Source organism: Rattus norvegicus, chromosome 17 (genome assembly GCF_036323735.1).
Source record: "Rattus norvegicus strain BN/NHsdMcwi chromosome 17, GRCr8, whole genome shotgun sequence".
NCBI classification, from domain to species: domain Eukaryota; kingdom Metazoa; phylum Chordata; class Mammalia; order Rodentia; family Muridae; genus Rattus; species Rattus norvegicus.
Window position 1 is genome coordinate 59,423,708 of NC_086035.1, and position 14,204 is coordinate 59,437,911.

A 14,204-nucleotide genomic window follows, 5' to 3' on the forward strand; every position below is an offset into this window, starting at 1 on the left:
TCTGCTTTCGTTTCAGGCTCCTGAAACTGAGTAGCCGCGCTATGTCAGGGTCTGAAGGGGGCGTGTCATGCTACACTGTTTACACCATTTTTGATTTTCTTGAAGGAATGGTTAACTTCCACGGTGGTGTACCATGTAGGCTTACATTTTTCAGAACTTTACTAAGTGTACGTAAATGCTTTAACTTCCCTTCTGGCTCACCACTCGCCAGAAGCAGTGGAAAGGGAAGGTTAATGGGGCAAAAAGGGATGTAGATCTAGTTAGAAATAGTTCTTTGGGGGCGAATCCGATCTATTTGGCCCGAATTTCAGTAGTTTAGTTCCCATAAGTCAGCAGTGGTAACTCAGACCTCTGACAAACACCATTCACGAATCAGCAATGGCAGCTCAATCCAGAAGAAACAGAGGCTCTCCCAATCGACCAGAGTTCATGGAAGCAGCAGGAAGCTGCCAGAATATCACCTGAAGTTCTTTGGTGCATTTTTATGAAGCCATGACAAATGACGATCCATCAAGTAGGTGAGGTGAACCAGTGCCACAGCTTCAGCATCCAAGTCCAGCATCAGGAAACCCCAACGAATCAATACCACACAGCATCATCCCCTGTCTGTTGGGTTAATATTTGTACACTTTCCAAAAGTCATGGTTCTCTCAAGCATCCACTCTAGGAAAAACATCACACAGTCTTTTTGCAGGCAGCTTCCAGGAACAGTGGAACACAATATGAGTCAGTTCTCTGCAAAATATCCTGCCATGAGTCTGCTTCAGCAAACACATCCTCTCATAAGACAGTTTCCAGAAAAGCATCACATGACACAACTGAGGCTTTAAAGTGTCAGGAGCCATCTAGGATAGGCGAGGGCTAGCAGGTGGCCTACCTGGAGGTGGCCCACCAATTTTGCTTGGTCTGTGATGAGTGAGCTCTATGAGGCAAGGTCCAAAAGGACTTCATTGCAGCATTGCTCCTTGCAGCTGATGTCTTTCCTGTCATTAAAATTAATACAATAACCCCTGGTCATCAGCCCAAACTATTGAGCATATTACCTGTAGATCAACATGAAGATGAACTTTTATGAATAAGGCTGTTCAGATGATTTAATGATTCTATAGAATTTCTGATTTGATTCAAATATGTTTAGGAAGAAATTATTAAGAGATGGTCTCAGTTGTTTTGCTAGAAAGATGTAATAAAGTCAGAATCAAGAAGAGAATGTAGAGGAACGAATACAGAAAATGTGGTACATCTACACAATGGAATATTACTCAGCTATCAAAAACAATGACTTTATGAAATTCGTAGGCAAATGGTTGGAACTGGAAAATATCATCCTGAGTGAGGTAATCCAATCACAGAAAAACACACATGGTATGCACTCATTGATAAGTGGCTATTAGCCCAAATGCTTGAATTACCCTAGATGCCTAGAACAAATGAAACTCAAGACGGATGATCAAAATGTGAATGCTTCACTACTTCTTTAAAAGGGGGAACAAGAATATCCTTGGCAGGGAATAAAGAGGCAAAGATTAAAACAGACACAGAAGGAACACCCATTCAGAGCCTGCCCCACATGTGGCCCATACATATACAGCCATCCAATTAGACAAGATGGATGAAGCAAAGAAGTGCAGGCCGACAGGAGCCGGATGTAGATCGCTCCTGAGAGACACAGCCAGAATACAGCAAATACAGAGGCGAATGCCAGCAGCAAACCACTGAACTGAGAATAGGACCCTCGTTGAAGGAATCAGAGAAAGAACTGGAAGAGCTTGAAGGGGCTCGAGACCCCATAGGTACAACAATGCCAAGCAACCAGAGCTTCCAGGGACTAAGCCACTACCTAAAGACTATACATGGACTGACCCTGGACTCTGACCTCATAGGTAGCAATGAATATCCTAGTAAGAGCACCAGTGGAAGGGGAAGCCCTGGGTCCTGCTAAGACTGAACCCCCAGTGAACTAGATTGTTGGGGGGAGGGCGGCAATAGGGGGAGGGTGGGGAGGGGGACACCCATATAGAAGGGGAGGAGGAGAGGTTAGGGGGATGTTAGCCAGGAAACCAGGAAGGGGAATAACAGTTGAAATGTAAATAAGAAATACTCAAGTTAATAAAAAGAAAAAGAAAAAAAAAAGAATAGAATGTGCCCATTCCTCATAATAGTAAGCCAAAGCTGCATAATAAAATACAGTGCGCTTTAGTAATTACACTAAAAAGAGAAACAGACTTGGGACACATTAGTGTTCAAGGAAAAACCTTTTCGACCTAGTATGAAGCTGTAGATGTACACTATGATAAGCAAGGCATGTGGGGGTTGGGGATTTAGCTCAGTGGTAGAGCGCTTGCCTAGCAAGTGCAAGGCCCTGGGTTCGGTCCCCAGCTCCAAAAAAAAAAAAAAAAAAAAAAAAGGATAAGCAAGGCATGTGAAAATTTCTGTGAACACATAATGAACATAATAGGATGAAACACTGCCTTGAACTTAATGTCAACATCCCTCTGTAATGCCCACTTTATATAACATTTTATCTCTGATGTAATTTTCTAAGAACTTTTGTCTAGGAAGGTGTAAAAAGGCCAAATACAAGAAATAAGGTTGGTGGCTTGGGGGTCTCTGCTCCATTCCTCCCTCCCTCCATCCATCCATCCATCTGTCTGTCTGTTCATTCATCCATCCAAATGTATGTTTGTTTATATGTACCTATGAAGGTATGTATGTATGTACGTATCTATGTATGTACGTGTCTATGTATGTATGTACATATGTATGTATGTATCTATGTATCTATGTATGTATGTACGTATCTATGTATGTATGGAAGCATGCGTGAACACTTGAGGAGTTGATGAGACAGGTGGCTCGACCTGGCCAGACTGTGTGTGTATGGATATGTGTCTGTGCACATTTGCCTTTGTGAGGGATTTCAATTTTTTACTTTGTAACATTTTATCTATAAGATAATTCTTTTCTACATAGAGAACTCTTTTGTCTGAAAACTAGAGAAAACTGAAAGTCATAAAAGGTGGTATAGTCATTTTCTCTTATTTTAAATTTTCTCTTTATTTTAAAATTACAAAAGTCAAATGACACATTAAAAATTAATGGGAAATGTATGGATTAAAGTAAAACTCTGGAGGCTGTGGGCCTTGAAGGCTTTCCCCAGGAGGTGCCATCAAGGGAGGGCACACACTGAGGAAGCCTTTGGCAGAGTGTGTGGTTCTCAGAAGTCTTTGTGTTTCTGATTAATGTTGAAAGTGAATGATCACCATGTTTACATGTTCAGGTATGCTAAAAATTCTTGGGTCAGAACACGGTCCATGAACGACGCTGTGTGAAGAAGATTTCTGAAAGCTTGTGAGGAAATTCCAAGCATCTTATAGCTGCTGTCCATCCACGAGAGGGGCTGTTCTTGGCATGTGCTTTTGTGCCCCTCCCAGCTGTAACAGTGGGTTAGTTTCACATCACTCATTTTACGGTCCTTATGGAGGTGATGCTTCCAAGCCTGGATTGTCCTTTTGACTTTATCCAGCCTGAACTCCTGTGACCTTGCCCTTGTGATTGTATACAACTCGCACTCAAGTGAGCTTTGCTCACATGACCTCAGACTATAAATCGTCTGCTGCTCTTAATAAAGATGGCTATTGCACTGGGCATGGTGGTGCATGCCTTTAATCCCAGCACTCTGAAGGCAGAGAAGGAGGATCTCTGTGAGTTCAAGGTCAGCTTGGTCTATAAAGTGAGTCCTCAATAGCAAGGGTTTGTTATCCAGAGAAATCATGTCTCTAAAAACAAAACAAAACAAAACAAAACAAAACAAAACAAAACAAAATAGCAACAGCAACAGCAACAGCAACAGCAGTAGCAATAAAAGATGGCCATCGCCTGATATTTTAGTTCACATCATTTTTAGATTTCCCCAGGTTCATGCTGCCATAGAGCAGGAACACAGTTGGAAGACATTTTGAAGTTGTGCTATTTATTTAAGGTCAGAGAAGAAGGACATACTACAGTTGACCTTATTGACCTCTATCCTCTGAACTAGTCTCGGGACGGAGCATCCTAATTGAGACTGTATTTTTTTTCCCTAACTGAACAAGTTAGAGCAGGGTATGAGTTCTGGATCTGCATTATGCCTAGATTCTGGGGTGCTGGGGTGCTGATCAGGGAGACAAAATTCAGGGGGGCTGGGCTACATTTCTAGATGCCCAAAGGAAAGAAGGCCAAGTGGCCTGTGTGTGCCCCAGCCCCTGCCAGCATGAAGAAACAGGAGGCCAATCCTTTATTTCTGAAAAGGGCCAAGAACTTTGGCATCAGTTCAATATTCTGCTCAAAAGAGATCTCACATGCTTTGTCAAGTGGCCCTGCTACCTCAGCGTGCAGCAGCAAAGAGGCATCCTCTATTAGCAGCTCAGGGTACCTCCTGCCATTAATCAGCTCACCCAGGCCCTGGACAGGGAAACGACGACTCAGCTGCTTAAGCTCGCCCACAAGTACAGGCCAGAGACAAAGCAGGAGAAGGAGCAAAGGCTACTGCCCGTGCTGAGAGCTGAGAAGAAAGCTGCTGGCAAAGGGGACCTCCCAACTAAGACACCACTTGTCCTCCGAGCAAAGTTTTCTGTACATAAATCTAATTACAAAATTATCTTCCATCTAAAAAAAATAATCACCCTGGAAAAGGATCGGTGCTACACTGGGAGCCGGAATATACAGTGTAGTGGTCTTCCGGCTAATGAAGAATTTCTATTGGCTTAAAGCCATGTCTGAAAGCCTTCTGTGGTGGATACCCCAGGACACTGTCAGCTTCTCATGACCTGCATGAGCACTAGGTTCACACATAGTTCCCTACATATTTAGGCAAAATTCAATGTACATACAATAAAATAAGGAAATCTGTTTTCTTTCTAATTAAGGAAGGCTCATGTATATGTTGCTTCCAAAAAACCAGTTTCCTTATATTTTGTAAACATAAGGAAATGACTCAATTGATTTTCCAAGCATTCATACCATTTTATACTCACTAGCATATATGAGAGTTGTGATTTTTGTCTTGCCTCGCAATCAGGTGTTGTTATCAGTGATGACTGTTTTCCCATTATACTAAGTGTGTTGCCTGTAAATACAGGCTTACACAAACTTCATGCTTGTAGGACAGAAATTGGTGTCTTTTCTCCTGCTTATTTTCCTTTTTTTGTATCTGCTGAAACTTCCTTTCAACTTTTTTTGCTATTTAAAAATTATGTTGTTTTTCCCAGTCACAAACCCTTTGATCTACACACTGTTCTGCCAGCAAAATATACTAGGCAATAGTGGCAAAAGCTTATGGGAATAACCAGTTATTATCTAAAGTAACAAAACCTTGTGTGTGTGTGTGTGTGTGTGTGCATGTGTGTGTGTTTGTGTACAATGTAGACAGAACCCACACCTGACACTGCATGGGGAACCAAGAACCAGAGACTAGATAGCCCAGAGATCTAGGGGGAAACCAATTACTTCTGAGACAGACAGACAGACAGACAGACAGAGAGGGAGAGAGAGAGAGAGAGAGAGAGAGAGAGAGAGAGAGAGAGAGAGAGAGAGAGAGAGAGAAACAATAGATTGATCGCTAGTGATATTCTGCTACACTCACAGATCGGTTCCTTTTTCAGCTACCATCAGAAAGACTTTCTTCTATATCAGATGAGAATGAATCAAGACACCACAGCCAGATATTAATTTAGTGCGAAGACCTTGGAACACACAGTTCTTATTTTTCTCCATCTTTATTAACTTGAGTATTTCTTATTTACATTTCAACTGTTATTCCCCTTCCTGGTTTCCTGGCTAACATCCCCCTAACCTCTCCTCCTCCCCTTCTATATGGGTGTTCCCCTCCCCACCCTCCCCCCATTGCCGCCCTCCCACCAACAATTAAGTTCACTGGGGCTTCAGTCGTGGCAGGACCAAGGGCTTCCCCTTCCACTGGTGCTCTTTTTTTTTTTTTTTTTAATTAACTTGAGTATTTCTTATATACATTTCGAGTGTTATTCCCTTTCCCGGTTTCCGGGCAAACATCCCCCTCCCCCCTCCCCTTCCTTATGGGTGTTCCCCTCCCAACCCTCCCCCCATTGCCGCCCTCCCCCCATAGACTAGTTCACTGGGGGTTCAGTCTTAGCAGGACCCAGGGCTTCCCCTTCCACTGGTGCTCTTACTAGGATATTCATTGCTACCTATGGGGTCAGAGTCCAGGGTCAGTCCATGTATAGTCTTTAGGTAGTGGCTTAGTCCCTGGAAGCTCTGGTTGCTTGGCATTGTTGTACTTTTGGGGTCTCGAGCCCCTTCAAGCTCTTCCAGTTCTTTCTCTGATTCCTTCAATAGGGGACCTATTCTCAGTTCAGTGGTTTGCTGCTGGCATTCGCCTCTGTATTTGCTGTATTCTGGCTGTGTCTCTCAGGAGCGATCTACATCCGGCTCCTGTCGGCCTGCACTTCTTTGCTTCATCCATCTTGTCTAATTGGGTGGCTGTATATGTATGGGCCAAATGTGGGGCAGGCTCTGAATGGGTGTTCCTTCAGTCTCTGTTTTAATCTTTGCCTCTCGCTTCCCTGCCAAGGGTATTCTTTTTCCTCATTTAAAGAAGGAGTGAAGCATTCACATTTTGATCATCTGTCTTGAGTTTCGTTTGTTCTAGGGATCTAGGGTAATTCAAGCATTTGGGCTAATAGCCACTTATCAATGAGTGCATACCATGTATGTCTTTCTGTGATTGGGTTAGCTCACTCAGGATGATATTTTCCAGTTCCAACCATTTGCCTACGAATTTCATAAACTCGTTGTTTTTGATAGCTGAGTAATATTCCATTGTGTAGATGTACCACATTTTCTGTATCCATTCCTCTGTTGAAGGGCATCTGGGTTCTTTCCATTTTCTGGCTATTATAAATAAGGCTGCGATGAACATAGTGGAGCACGTGTCTCTTTTATATGTTGAGGCATCTTTTGGGTATATGCCCAAGAGAGGTATAGCTGGATTCTCAGGCAGTTCAATGTCCAATTTTCTGAGGAACCTCCAGACTGATTTCCAGAATGGTTTTACCAGTCTGCAATCCCACCAACAATGGAGGAGTGTTCCTCTTTCTCCACATCCTCGCCAGCATCTGCTGTCACCTGAGTTTTTGATCTTAGCCAATCGCACTGGTGTGAGGTGAAATCTCAGGGTTGTTTTGATTTGCATTTCCCTTATGACTAAAGATGTTGAACATTTCTTTAGGTGTTTCTCAGCCATTCGGCATTCCTCAGCTGTGAATTCTTTGTTTAGCTCTGAACCCCATTTTTTAATAGGGTTATTTGTTTCCCTGCGGTCTAACTTCTTGAGTTCTTTGTATATTTTGGATATAAGGCCTCTATCTGTTGTAGGATTGGTAAAGATCTTTTCCCAATCTGTTGGTTGCCGTTTTGTCCTAACCACCGTGTCCTTTGCCTTACAGAAGCTTTGCAGTTTTATGAGATCCCATTTGTCCATTCTTGATCTTAGAGCATAAGCCATTGGTGTTTTGTTCAGGAAATTTTTTCCAGTGCCCATGTGTTCCAGATGCTTCCCTAGTTTTTCTTCTATTAGTTTGAGTGTGTCTGGTTTGATGTGGAGGTCCTTGATCCACTTGGACTTAAGCTTTGTACAGGGTGATAAGCATGGATCGATCTGCATTCTTCTACATGTTGCCCTCCAGTTGAACCAGCACCATTTGCTGAAAATGCTATCTTTTTTCCATTGGATGGTTTTGGCTCCTTTGTCAAAAATCAAGTGACCATAGGTGTGTGGGTTCATTTCTGGGTCTTCAATTCTATTCCATTGGTCTATCTGTCTGTCTCTGTACCAATACCATGCAGTTTTTATCACTATTGCTCTGTAATACTGCTTGAGTTCAGGGATAGTGATTCCCCCTGAAGTCCTTTTATTGTTGAGGATAGCTTTAGCTATCCTGGGTTTTTTGTTATTCCAGATGAATTTGCAAATTGTTCTGTCTAACTCTTTGAAGAATTGGATTGGTATTTTGATGGGGATTGCATTGAATCCGTAGATTGCTTTTGGTAAAATGGCCATTTTTACTATATTAATCCTGCCAATCCATGAGCATGGGAGATCTTTCCATCTTCTGAGGTCTTCTTCAATTTCTTTCCTCAGTGTCTTGAAGTTCTTATTGTACAGATCTTTTACTTGCTTGGTTAAAGTCACACCGAGGTACTTTATATTATTTGGGTCTATTATGAAGGGTGTCGTTTCCCTAATTTCTTTCTCGGCTTGTTTCTCTTTTGTATAGAGGAAGGCAACTGATTTATTTGAGTTAATTTTATACCCAGCCACTTTGCTGAAGTTGTTTATCAGCTTTAGTAGTTCTCTGGTGGAACTTTTGGGATCACTTAAATATACTATCATGTCATCTGCAAATAGTGATATTTTGACCTCTTCTTTTCCGATCTGTATCCCTTTGATCTCCTTTTGTTGTCGGATTGCTCTGGCTAGAACTTCAAGAACTATATTGAATAAGTAGGGAGAGAGTGGGCAGCCTTTTCTAGTCCCTGATTTTAGTGGGATTGCTTCAAGTTTCTCTCCATTTAGTTTAATGTTAGCAACTGGTTTGCTGTATATGGCTTTTACTATGTTTAGGTATGGGCCTTGAATTCCTATTCTTTCCAGGACTTTTATCATGAAGGGGTGTTGAATTTTGTCAAATGCTTTCTCAGCATCTAATGAAATGATCATGTGGTTCTGTTCTTTCAGTTTGTTTATATAATGGATCACGTTGATGGTTTTCCGTATATTAAACCATCCCTGCATGCCTGGGATGAAGCCTACTTGATCATGGTGGATGATTGTTTTGATGTGCTCTTGAATTCGGTTTGCCAGAATTTTATTGAGTATTTTTGCGTCGATATTCATAAGGGAAATTGGTCTGAAGTTCTCTTTCTTTGTTGTGTCTTTGTGTGGTTTAGGTATAAGAGTAATTGTGGCTTCGTAGAAGGAATTCGGTAGGGCTCCATCTGTTTCAATTTTGTGGAATAGTTTGGATAATATTGGTATGAGGTCTTCTATGAAGGTTTGATAGAATTCTGCACTAAACCCGTCTGGACCTGGGCTCTTTTTGGTTGGGAGACCTTTAATGACTGCTTCTATTTCCTTAGGAGTTATGGGGTTGTTTAACTGGTTTATCTGTTCCTGATTTAATTTCGATACCTGGTATCTGTCTAGGAAATTGTCCATTTCCTGAAGATTTTCAAATTTTGTTGAATATAGGTTTTTATAGTAAGATCTGATGATTTTTTGAATTTCCTCTGAATCTGTAGTTATGTCTCCCTTTTCATTTCTGATTTTGTTAATTTGGACGCACTCTCTGTGTCCTCTCGTTAGTCTGGCTAAGGGTTTATCTATCTTGTTGATTTTCTCAAAGAACCAACTTTTGGTTCTGTTGATTCTTTCTATGGTCCTTTTTGTTTCTACTTGGTTGATTTCAGCTCTGAGTTTGATTATTTCCTGCCTTCTACTCCTCCTGGGTGTATTTGCTTCTTTTTGTTCTAGAGCTTTTAGGTGTGCTGTCAAGCTGCTGACATATGCTCTTTCCTGTTTCTTTCTGCAGGCACTCAGCGCTATGAGTTTTCCTCTTAGCACAGCTTTCATTGTGTCCCATAAGTTTGGGTATGTTGTACCTTCATTTTCATTAACTTCTAAAAAGTTTTTAATTTCTTTCTTTATTTCTTCCTTGACCAGGTTATCATTGAGTAGAGCATTGTTCAATTTCCACGTATATGTGGTCATTCTTCCCTTATTGTTATTGAAGACCAGTTTTAGGCCGTGGTGGTCCGATAGCACGCATGGGATTATTTCTATCTTTCTGTACCTGTTGAGGCCCGTTTTTTGACCAATTATATGGTCAATTTTGGAGAAAGTACCATGAGGAGCTGAGAAGAAGGTATATCCTTTTGCTTTAGGATAGAATGTTCTATAAATATCCGTTAAGTCCATTTGGCTCATGACTTCTCTAAGTCTGTCTACATCTCTGTTTAATTTCTGTTTCCATGATCTGTCCATTGATGAGAGTGGGGTGTTGAAATCTCCCACTATTATTGTGTGAGGTGCAATGTGTGTTTTGAGCTTTAGTAAGGTTTCTTTTACATATGTAGGTGCCCTTGTATTTGGGGCATAGATATTTAGGATTGAGACTTCATCTTGGTGGATTTTTCCTTTGATGAATATGAAGTGTCCTTCCTTATCTTTTTTGATGACTTTTAGTTGAAAATTGATTTTATTTGATATTAGAATGGCTACTCCAGCTTTCTTCTTCTGACCATTTGCTTGGAAAATTGTTTTCCAGCCTTTCACTCTGAGGTAATGTCTGTCTTTGTCTCTGAGGTGTGTTTCCTGTAGGCAGCAGAATGCAGGGTCCTCGTTGCGTATCCAGTTTGTTAATCTATGTCTTTTTATTGGGGAGTTGAGGCCATTGATATTGAGAGATATTAAGGAATAGTGATTATTGCTTCCCGTTATATTCATATTTGGAAGTGAGGTTATGATTGTGTGCTTTCATTCTCTTTGTTTTGTTGCCAAGATGATTAGTTTCTTGCTTCTAGGGTATAGCTTGCCTCCTTATGTTGGGCTTTACCCTTTATTATCCTTTGTAGTGCTGGATTTGTAGAAAGATATTGTGTAAATTTGGTTTTGTCATGGAATATCTTGGTTTCTCCATCTATGTTAATTGAGAGTTTTGCAGGATACAGTAACCTGGGCTGGCATTTGTGTTCTCTTAGGGTCTGTATGACATCTGTCCAGGATCTTCTGGCCTTCATAGTTTCTGGCGAAAAGTCTGGTGTGATTCTGATAGGTCTGCCTTTATATGTTACTTGACCTTTTTCCCTTACTGCTTTTAATATTCTTTCTTTATTTTGTGCGTTTGGTGTTTTGACAATTATGTGACGGGAGGTGTTTCTTTTCTGGTCCAATCTATTTGGAGTTCTGTAGGATTCTTGTATGCCTATGGGTATCTCTTTTTTTAGGTTAGGGAAGTTTTCTTCTATGATTTTGTTGAAGATATTTACTGGTCCTTTGAGCTGGGAGTCTTCACTCTCTTCTATACCTATTATCCTTAGGTTTGATCTTCTCATTGAGTCCTGGATTTCCTGTATGTTTTGGACCAGTAGCTTTTTCCGCTTTACATTATCTTTGACAGTTGAGTCAATGATTTCTATGGAATCTTCTGCTCCCGAGATTCTCTCTTCCATCTCTTGAATTCTGTTGGTGAGGCTTGTATCTACAGCTCCTTGTCTCTTCTTTTGATTTTCTATGTCCAGGGTTGTTTCCATGTGTTCTTTCTTGTTTGCTTCTATTTCCATTTTTAATTCCTTCAACTGTTTGATTGTGTTTTCCTGGAATTCTTTCAGGGATTTTTGCGATTCCTCTCTGTAGGCTTCTACTTGTTCTCTAAGGGAGTTCTTTATGTCTTTCTTGAAGTCCTCCAGCATCATGATCAAATATGATTTTGAAACTAGGTCTTGCTTTTCTGGTGTGTTTGGATATTCCGTGTTTGCTTTGGTGGGAGAATTGGGCTCCGATGATGCCATGTAGTCTTGGTCTCTGTTGCTTGGGTTCCTGTGCTTGCCTCTTGCCATCAGATTATCTCTAGTGTTACTTTGTTCTGCTATTTCTGACTGTGGCTAGACTGTCCTATAACCTGTGTGTCAGGAGTGCTGTAGACCTGTTTTCCTGTTCTTTTAGCCAGTTATGGGGACAGAGTGTTCTGCTTTCGGGCATGTAGTTTTTCCTCTCTACAGGTCTTCAGCTGTTCCTGTGGGCCTGTGTCTTGAGTTCACCAGGCAGGTTTCTTGCAGGGGAAAAATTGGTCCTACCTGTGGTTCCAAGGCTCAAGTTTGCTTGTGGGGTACTGCCTAAGTCCTCTCTGCTGTGGCAGCAACCGGGAAAATCTGTGCCGCTCCTTCCGGGAGCCTCCGTGCACCAGGGTTCCAGATGGCGTTTGGTGTTTTCCTCTGGCGCCTGGATGTGCACAGAGTGCAGTCTCTTCTGGTTTCCCAGGCGTGTCCGCCTCTCTGAAGGTTCAGCTCTCCCTCCCTCGGGATATGGGTGCAGAGAACTGTTTATCCGGTCTGTTTCCTTCAGGTTCCGGCAGTGTCTCAGGCGCAGGGGTCCTGCCGCTCCCGGGCCCTCCCCTACGGGAACCCAGAGGCCTTATACAGTTGCCTCTTGGGCCAGGGATGTGGGCAGGGGTGGGCAGTGTTGGTGGTCTCCTCCGCTCTGCAGCCTCAGGAGTGCCCACCTGATCAGGCGGTGAGGTCTCTCTCCCTCGGGGTTTGGGAGCAGAGAGCTGCTGCGGGCCGGGATCCGCCGGTGTGGGACTTCCGGTAAACACAGGAAGTGCCCGGCCTTAGAGGAATTTTGCCTCTGTGTGTCCTGAGTTCACCAGGCAGGTTTCTTGCAGGGGAAAAGTTGGTCCTACCTGCAGTTCCAAGGCTCAAGTTTGCTCGTGGGGTACTGCCTAAGTCCTCTCTGCTGTGGCAGCAACCGGGAAGATCTGCGCCGCTCTTTCCGGGAGCCTCCGTGCACCAGGGTTCCAGATTGCGTTTGGTGTTTTCCTCTGGCGCCTGGATGTGCACAGAGTGCAGTCTCTTCTGGTTTCCCAGGTGTGTCCGCCTCTCTGAAGGTTCAGCTCTCCCTCCCACGGGATTTGGGTGCAGAGAACTGTTTATCCGGTCTGTTTCCTTCAGGTTCTGGCAGTGTCTCAGGCGCAGGGGTCCTGCCGCTCCCGGGCCCTCCCCTACGGGAACCCAGAGGCCTTATACAGTTGCCTCTTGGGCCAGGGATGTGGGCAGGGGTGGGCAGTGTTGGTGGTCTCCTCCGCTCTGCAGCCTCAGGAGTGCCCACCTGATCAGGCGGTGGGGTCTCTCTCCCACGGGGTTTGGGAGCAGAGAGCTGCTGCGGTCCGGGATCCGCCGGTGTGGGACTTCCGATCCTTTGATGAATATGAAGTGTCCTTCCTTATCTTTTTTGATGACTTTTAGTTGGAAATTGATTTTATTTGATATTGGAATGGCTACTCCAGCTTGCTTCTTCTGACCATTTGCTTGGAAAGTTGTTTTCCAGCCTTTCACTCTGAGGTAGTGTCTGTCTTTGTGTCTGAGGTGTGTTTCCTGTAGGCAGCAGAATGCAGGGTCCTCGTTGCGTATCCAGTTTGTTAATCTATGTCTTTTTATTGGGGAGTTGAGGCCATTGATATTGAGAGATATTAAGGAATAGTGATTATTGCTTCCTGTTATATTCATATTTGGATGTGAGGTTATGTTTGTGTGCTTTCATTCTCTTTGTTTTGTTGCCAAGACAATTAGTTTCTTGCTTCTTCTAGGGTATAGCTTGCCTCCTTATGTTGGGCTTTACCATTTATTATCCTTTGTAGTGCTGGATTTGTAGAAAGATATTGTGTAAATTTGGTTTTGTCATGGAATATCTTGGTTTCTCCATCAATGTTAATTGAGAGTTTTGCTGGATACAGTAACCTGGGCTGGCATTTGTGTTCTCTTAGGGTCTGTATGACATCAGTCCAGGATCTTCTGGCCTTCATAGTTTCTGGCGAGAAGTCTGGTGTGATTCTGATAGGTCTCCCTTTATATGTTACTTGACCTTTTTCCCTTACTGCTTTTAATATTCTTTCTTTATTTTGTGCGTTTGGTGTTTTGACAATTATGTGACGGGAGGTGTTTCTTTTCTGGTCCAATCTATTTGGAGTTCTGTAGGCTTCTTGTATGCCTATGGGTATCTCTTTTTTTAGGTTAGGGAAGTTTTCTTCTATGATTTTGTTGAAGATATTTACTGGTCCTTTGAGCTGGGAGTCTTCACTCTCTTCTATACCTATTATCCTTCGGTTTGATCTTCTCATTGAGTCCTGGATTTCCTGTATGTTTTGGACCAGTAGCTTTTTCTGCTTTACATTATCTTTGACAGTTGAGTCAATGATTTCTATGGAATCTTCTGCTCCCGAGATTCTCTCTTCCATCTCTTGTATTCTGTTGGTGAAGCTTGTATCTACAGCTCCTTGTCTCTTCTTTTGGTTTTCTATATCCAGGGTTGTTTCCATGTGTTCTTTCTTGATTGCTTCTATTTCCATTTTTAATTCCTTCAACTGTTTGATTGTGTTTTCCTGGAATTCTTTCAGGGATTTTTGCGATTCCTCTCT